The sequence below is a fragment of the Nylanderia fulva genome, unplaced genomic scaffold, assembly GCF_048542155.1.
Source record: "Nylanderia fulva isolate GAGA-0341 unplaced genomic scaffold, ASM4854215v1 Scaffold1115, whole genome shotgun sequence".
NCBI lineage: Eukaryota > Metazoa > Arthropoda > Insecta > Hymenoptera > Formicidae > Nylanderia > Nylanderia fulva.
The window spans coordinates 567-7,807 of NW_028189319.1; the positions used below are offsets into that span (position 1 = coordinate 567).

General features: G+C 45.1%; 2 non-coding genes across 2 annotated transcripts; both read left to right on the forward strand.

The window, feature by feature from the left end:
• Positions 1-650: 650 nt before the first annotated feature.
• Positions 651-2,571, forward strand: LOC146724887 (small subunit ribosomal RNA). The gene has a single exon (XR_014926064.1). It is a non-coding gene; the product is annotated as a small subunit ribosomal RNA (ribosomal RNA).
• A 3,982-nt stretch (positions 2,572-6,553) lies between these two features.
• LOC146724888 (5.8S ribosomal RNA) lies at positions 6,554-6,708 on the forward strand. Its single transcript, XR_014926063.1, has one exon. It is a non-coding gene; the product is annotated as a 5.8S ribosomal RNA (ribosomal RNA).
• The last annotated feature ends 533 nt before the right edge of the window (positions 6,709-7,241 follow it).

Genomic DNA, 7,241 nt, shown 5'->3' on the forward strand with positions numbered 1-7,241 from the left:
GAGCACAGCATTGCCACGAGTCGGTGTCGCAAGACCGAATGGCTCTTATGTGGCGCGCACGCCTCTAGTGTGTTGGCCGCGCGGTTCCCTCTCGTTTCGTACGCAGCAGCGGAATCGTCGCGCTTACCGAGCATCTACTCCACGGATACGAGTTTGCGGGAAGAGTTGCTTCTTCCCGCTCGCTTTGTACGCCGTAGCGGAATCTTATTGCTGGTCGTGTGCGGTTAAACGCGTACGAACCAGACAGAACAGTCCTCGACGTCTAAGCATCGCCATCGTCGATCTAGCGTCAGGGTGAATCGCGCGGTCTCTCGAGACCGCGCATCATAACATTTGGGAGAATAAGAACACGAGTATTTTGATCTTGTGGATTTTTGAACGGAGAGGAGGAAGAAGAGGAGAGGCGGCGGCGTCGGGGGTTTACTCTCGCCTCCGTCGTTCTCTCGTACGCTTTACATAATAGCGTTAAACACAGCAGAGTGTCGCCGACCGGCTGAGCAAGACCGGCGGCAAATAAAATGGCACATACGAGCGTGTCGCGCGCGCGTCGGTGTTTCGGCATCGAACGCGCGCGCGCGCGAAAAAGAGCTAGCGACGAGTTTTCGGGCTCGCTCGCGAGTTTCTCCCTTGCGAGTAACCGAACACGAAGCTCCCTGGTTGATCCTGCCAGTAGTCATATGCTTGTCTCAAAGATTAAGCCATGCATGTCTCAGTGCATGCCGAATTAATGTGAAACCGCGAATGGCTCATTAAATCAGTTATGGTTCATTAGATTGTACCCACATTTACTTGGATAACTGTGGTAATTCTAGAGCTAATACATGGAAAACAGAGTCCCGACCAGTGATGGAAGGGACGGTTTTATTAGATCAAAACCAATCGGTGGCGGGCGGCTCGCCGTTCGTCCACCGTTTATTTTGGTGACTCTGAATAACTTTGTGCTGATCGCACGGTCCTAGCACCGGCGACGCATCTTTCAAATGTTTGCCTTATCAACTGTCGATGGTAGGTTCTTCGCCTACCATGGTTGTAACGGGTAACGGGGAATCAGGGTTCGATTCCGGAGAGGGAGCCTGAGAAACGGCTACCACATCCAAGGAAGGCAGCAGGCGCGCAAATTACCCACTCCCGGCACGGGGAGGTAGTGACGAAAAATAACGATACGGGACTCATCCGAGGCCCCGTAATCGGAATGAGTACACTTTAAATCCTTTAACGAGGATCCATTGGAGGGCAAGTCTGGTGCCAGCAGCCGCGGTAATTCCAGCTCCAATAGCGTATATTAAAGTTGTTGCGGTTAAAAAGCTCGTAGTTGAATCTGTGTCGCACACCGTCGGTTCACCGCTCGCGGTGTTTAACTGGCGTGATGTGGGACGTCCTACCGGTGGGCTTAGTTTCGCGAGGGGCGGCCCAACTAATATCCCGTCGCGGTGCTCTTTACTGAGTGTCGAGTCGGGCCGGTACGTTTACTTTGAACAAATTAGAGTGCTTAAAGCAGGCTACCTTCGCCTGAATACTGCGTGCATGGAATAATGGAATAGGACCTCGGTTCTATTTTGTTGGTTTTCGGAACCCCGAGGTAATGATTAATAGGGACAGATGGGGGCATTCGTATTGCGACGTTAGAGGTGAAATTCTTGGATCGTCGCAAGACGGACAGAAGCGAAAGCATTTGCCAAAAATGTTTTCATTAATCAAGAACGGAAGTTAGAGGTTTGAAGGCGATCAGATACCGCCCTAGTTCTAACCATAAACGATGCCAGCTAGCGATCCGCCGAAGTTCCTCCGATGACTCGGCGGGCAGCTTCCGGGAAACCAAAGCTTTTGGGTTCCGGGGGAAGTATGGTTGCAAAGCTGAAACTTAAAGGAATTGACGGAAGGGCACCACCAGGAGTGGAGCCTGCGGCTTAATTTGACTCAACACGGGAAACCTCACCAGGCCCAGACACCGGAAGGATTGACAGATTGATAGCTCTTTCTTGATTCGGTGGGTGGTGGTGCATGGCCGTTCTTAGTTGGTGGAGCGATTTGTCTGGTTAATTCCGATAACGAACGAGACTCTAGCCTGCTAAATAGGCGTACCTTATGGTATCGCGAAGGCCCCCGGCTTCGGCTGGCGGGTTTTTACTACCAACGTACAAACAAATCTTCTTAGAGGGACAGGCGGCTTCTAGCCGCACGAGATTGAGCAATAACAGGTCTGTGATGCCCTTAGATGTTCTGGGTCGCACGCGCGCTACACTGAAGGAATCAGCGTGTGTTCCCTGGCCGAAAGGCCCGGGTAACCCGCTGAACCTCCTTCGTGCTAGGGATTGGGGCTTGCAATTGTTCCCCATGAACGAGGAATTCCCAGTAAACGCGAGTCATAAGCTCGCGTTGATTACGTCCCTGCCCTTTGTACACACCGCCCGTCGCTACTACCGATTAAATGATTTAGTGAGGTCTTCGGACTGGTGCGCGGCAATGTCTCGGCATTGCCGATGTTGCCGGGAAGATGACCAAACTTGATCATTTAGAGGAAGTAAAAGTCGTAACAAGGTTTCCGTAGGTGAACCTGCGGAAGGATCATTAACGTTCCGGAGGTCCTGCTCTGCGTCGAGAGTCCTCTCTTTTGGGAGAGACGCGCGCTCGCAGCAGTCGGCGACTGAATGGACGCGCTGAAAAGGCGCTCTCAGAGAAAAAGAAAATAATGGATTTGACGGAATTTGTTGTTGTGTTTTGATATAACGACGGACGCCATCGCGCCTCTCTGACCGAAAGTAGTCGGCAAGCAGAGCAGCGCGCCCGGCGGTGTTCGACGACGATTCGGAGCGAGACGCTTCGCGATCACGCTCGTGTGTGTGCCATTCTCCGGCCACACACACACAGAGCGTCGATTCGGCGTTGAGCGCGAACCGGTGGTAACCTATGCCCGCGCACGCGTGTGTGCAGCACCCACGACGTTCGTCGACGCGCGCCCTCCCCGTTGTCGCGGGGCAGCGGTCAGCGTGCCGAGAACACACGGTGTGCGACCGCGAGTGCCGAGCGAGAGGACCCCCATATATTATTATAATATACAGGGTGATTTAAAACAACCGTTTGTCCTTAAAATGTCGTATTCCTGACTCAATTCTAAGACGATTTTTCCTTTGCCAAAATTTTATCCGAAGCTTAGTTTTTGAAATATAAAAAGAAATAGTTAGCAAATTACAGCACGAGTACGGGCTGTAATCAGGAGCGGCGCAACACATTATCCGACGCGGGCGATTACGTGGGCGCTCGAAGCGATCAGCTGTTTGTTACACGCGGCGTTTTGTGTGTGTGTGTGTGCGTGTGTGTGTACGCGTATACACACACACACACACTCTCTCTCTCTCTCTCTCTCTCTCTCTCGCTGATTGTTACCTTGTAGAGATGTTTGATGTCCTTTGACGAATAATTGTTGCCTGACTGGATACAATCCGATATTGACACACTGTGACACACTGCATAATGAAATCATTTTTTTGTAATAAATTCTATTGACACTTTGACTCACGCACTTGATTAAAAATTATTGTAATAAATAACTGATTACAAATTACAACACATAATCACAATCTGAGAGAATTTTCTCTTAGAATTTGCCCTGAAAATTGTGGTAATCGTAGGATAATATTGTATGGAAAAAATTTTATTAGAATTCCTCTAATTAATATTTATCACATTCAAAATAATAATATCTATCACAATAAAATATGAAACATGTTTTATTAATTTTACTAAACCGTAAAGTAAAATTAATGAAATATATTTTATATTTTATTGTGATAGATATTATTATTTTTAATGTGATAATTATTAATCAGAGAAATTCTAATAAAATTCTTTCCATACCATATTCTCTTACAATTACTATAACTTTTAGGGTAAATTCTAAGAGAAAATTCTCTCAGTGTTTTGATTAATTATTAAAAATTACTTGTAAAAACGCGCGGCGCGCACAGCACACGTTACTCGATGCGGACGGCAATAGTTTACACGGCAAGGACACGACAATCATAATCACAATCTAAGAGAATTTTCTCTTAGAATTTACCTAGAAAATTATGGTAATCGTAGGACATTATGATGTGGAAAGAATTTTATTAGAATTTCTCTACTATTTATCATATTAAAAATAATAATATGTATTACAAGAAAATATAAAATATGTTTGATTAATTTTACTATACAGTTTAGTAAAATTAATCACACATATTTCATATTTTATTGTGATAGATATTATTTTTAATGTGATAAATATTAATCAGAGAAATTTTAATAAAATTCTTTTCATACCGTATTGTCTCACAATTACCATAACTTTTAGGGTAAATTTTAAGAGAAAGTTCTCTCAGTGTACCGATTAATTATTAAAAATTACTTGTAAAAAGGCACACGTTACTCGATGCGGACGACAATTGTTTACACGGCAAGGACACGACAACAGACTGCGGCGACGGACGACGCGACGCGTCGCCACGCTTCGCGACACGTCTAGACGATAACAATCACGCGGCGTTGCCGAACATGTGATTGACGCGAGACATGTATTAAAACGTATAATAATTATGTTATTAAAAAAGGCATATTATAACGTATTATAATTTTTTACGTTATAATACATTTTTTTTAATGACTTAACATTATCCGCCCGTTTTGCCCTTTCTTTTTAAGCGAGACGTGAGAAAAATAATTATGTTTTGCGAACAAGATGTTCCATGTATAAATGTATTGGTCGCTCTGAAAAGAGCGGATTGACTTTGGTCGCTCTGAAAAGAGCGGATTGACTTTGGTCGCTCTGAAAAGAGCGGATTAACTTTGGTCGCTCTGAAAAGAGCGGATTAATTTATAATAGGTGCTCAAAATGACCACCATCCATCCTTATGCAAGCTCTCATGCGTTTAAATAAATTTAATTGCACGTTCTCCATTACTTCCTCTTCGATATTCCAAATTACATATCGCAATCTGGTTTCTAAATCGTCGACGTCCTCGGGAAGCGTTTGTATATTGATTCCTTACAGTATCCCCATAAAAAGAAATCAAGAGAATTAAGGTCCGGGGATCTTGCGGGCCAACGTATCGGGCCATACCGACCCATCCAACGTCCAGGAAACTGCTCGTTCAAGTAGTTTGTTACAATCCTGGCGTTGTGTGGTCCAGCACCGTCTTGTTGAAAGAACATTTTATTTCTTTCAAATAGTGGCACTTCTTCTAAAAAATCGGGCAGATTTTCTTTCAAAAGTTCCACGTACGTCTGGCCAGTTAAAATATCTGGTAGAATAACAGGCCCAAGTATTTGGGTACCCATTATTCCAGCCCAGATATTTATTTTACAAGTAATTTTTAATAATTAATCAAAACACTGAGAGAATTTTCTCTTAGAATTTACCCTAAAAGTTATAGTAATTGTAAGAGAATATGGTATGGAAAGAATTTTATTAGAATTTCTCTGATTAATAATTATCACATTAAAAATAATAATATTTATCACAATAAAATATAAAATATATTTCATTAATTTTACTTTACGGTTTAGTAAAATTAATAAAACATGTTTCATATTTTATTGTGATAGATATTATTATTTTGAATGTGATAAATATTAATTAGAGGAATTCTAATAAAATTTTTTCCATACAATATTATCCTACGATTACCACAATTTTCAGGGCAAATTCTAAGAGAAAATTCTCTCAGATTGTGATTATGTGTTGTAATTTGTAATCAGTTATTTATTACAATAATTTTTAATCAAGTGCGTGAGTCAAAGTGTCAATAGAATTTATTACAAAAAAATGATTTCATTATGCAGTGTGTCACAGTGTGTCAATATCGGATTGTATCCAGTCAGGCAACAATTATTCGTCAAAGGACATCAAACATCTCTACAAGGTAAGAATCAGTGAGAGAGAGAGAGAGAGAGAGAGAAAGAGAGAGTGTGTGTGTGTGTGTGTGTGTGTACGCGTATACACACACACACACACACACACACACAAAACGCCGCGTGTAACAAACAGCTGATCGCTTCGAGCGCCCACGTAATCGCCCGCGTCGGATAATGTGTTGCGCCGCTCCTGATTACCGCCCGTACTCGTGCTGTAATTCGCTAACTATTTCTTTTTATATTTCAAAAACTAAACTTCGGATAAAATTTTGGCAAAGGAAAAATCGTCTTAGAATTGAGTCAGGAATACGACATTTTAAGGACAAACGGTTGTTTTGAATCACCCTGTATATATAACACAGAGAAGGGATCGATGATATTTCGACCAATCTGTCAACTGTGTCGGTCCGACGGTTTCTTCAAAGAGCTTCCGCCCCGGCTCTCCCGTTGCGGGAGAGACGCTCCGAACGAGAAACACACAACTCTATCTTTGTGCCGTAGCCTTCCCTGGCGGGAGGCGGCGGTCCGCGCGCGTCCGAGGACGCGCGCGGACAGGCTGATCGAAGAGCCACCACGATTATTCTCTCTCTCTCGTCCGAGAGAAGAGACCACGATGGTTGAACGAGAAGCGCGTTTCTTCGCGAACGCAAAAATTTCGAACGATTACCCTGAACGGTGGATCACTTGGCTCGTAGGTCGATGAAGAACGCAGCTAATTGCGCGTCAACTTGTGAACTGCAGGACACATGAACATTGACATTTCGAACGCACATTGCGGTCCACGGATACAATTCCCGGACCACGCCTGGCTGAGGGTCGTTTTAGTACCCCTAAACTGCTATGCGCCCGAAAAGCGCGCACGGCCACGACGCGGGCGACCAGAGAATGGCGCGCGCGTCGCCTGTGCCCTGTGCAACGCTTACAATGGGCGTACGAGCGATCGTTGGACGTTCGCCCGAGGTGTCTGTGCCGCGCCGACCGGCCGCGGTGCAAATCCTGGCGTCGTCTGAAATGACACACCGAAATAATAATAATGAGGAGGAGAAGCGCACAAGCGTGTAAAACGTTGGCGAACGCGCGCCCAGAGAATGCTGCGCGAATTAAGAGGGGGAGCGTGTTTGTGTATCCAAGTCGTGTGTGTACGCGAGAGCCGAGGAGAAATGGGATGAGAGTAAGAGCGCGCGCGAAGGGAGCAACAAACGGCCAAAAAAAGGGTCAGGACGGTGAATGGCACCGCTTTCCCTAGAGCGGCGCGTGCGTCGTTGTCTCCCGAAAGTAGGTAGCGCTTGTCTCACCGTCTCTCCTCTCCGTACATCACACAGACTGACCGGACTGCTCTCGCACTCTGTGCC